This window comes from Cynoglossus semilaevis, chromosome 6, assembly GCF_000523025.1.
Source record: "Cynoglossus semilaevis isolate Cse_v1.0 chromosome 6, Cse_v1.0, whole genome shotgun sequence".
NCBI classification, from domain to species: Eukaryota; Metazoa; Chordata; class Actinopteri; order Pleuronectiformes; family Cynoglossidae; genus Cynoglossus; species Cynoglossus semilaevis.
The window spans coordinates 17,058,077-17,058,941 of record NC_024312.1 but is presented as its reverse complement, the minus strand read 5'-3'; positions in this window follow the sequence as shown (position 1 = coordinate 17,058,941).

Sequence of the window (865 nt, the reverse complement as noted above, 5' to 3'; positions counted from 1 at the left end):
TTTTCGCTCACTGGTTCTGACAGGCTCAGGGCCAAACCATGCAGCCTGGCAGACCTAATGACTTTAAAGGAATAGAAGTTAGCAACAAGTATCTGGAAGTCACATCGACGAGCTACTGATTTACAAAGCAGGCCGAATGAGGTTGTTGTCAAACATATAAAACAATAAACCCAGAGTCACTTTATATTTCTAATCTATCTTAGTATTTATTTCAAATGTCCTTTACTGTGACTGCTGTGAGACGTTGTCTTCATTTGTTGCTGCTGATACAGAGGAAAGCAGACTCTGTGGTTCCTCTATTTTGCATGATGTTTCGATGACAGCTCGGTGCAGCTGCTACCTGCAGCCCTTGTAGCAGATGAAAATGCCACTTTTTCATTTGATCTGAGAAAAGAGCTGCACATTATCCATCCATGAAGGTCGTATTGATGTCCTGGTCCTGTTGTAACACGCCTGGATTTCCATGCTGTTATTGTGGAAAGCCTACATCGAGGCTGATGAAGATGTGTCTGGGCTTTTTGTTCAGAATAATATAATGAAGAAGTAGATCATAAAAGAAAGTGGCTGACAGCAAAATCACCGCAGAGTAGTGAAAGTAGAGAGGTGTTGACTGGTGATGGGAGACATGCAGCAGTCGTACACCTTTACAATAGTGGCTGTCTGTTAACCTGAACAATTACTGTATGGTGGGAAAAAAGGAACGTTATTAGAGACTGTGGTGTTTCTTTTGTTGTAAGGCTAGCACAGCTGCTAACACACAGCAGTTCCCTGACAGCCATTAGAAACAATCAGAGGGCGACGTCTCACATCGACTGAACAATTCTCTCTTTCAGACAGAATGAAGCCTGTGCAGTCGGAGAGAAGG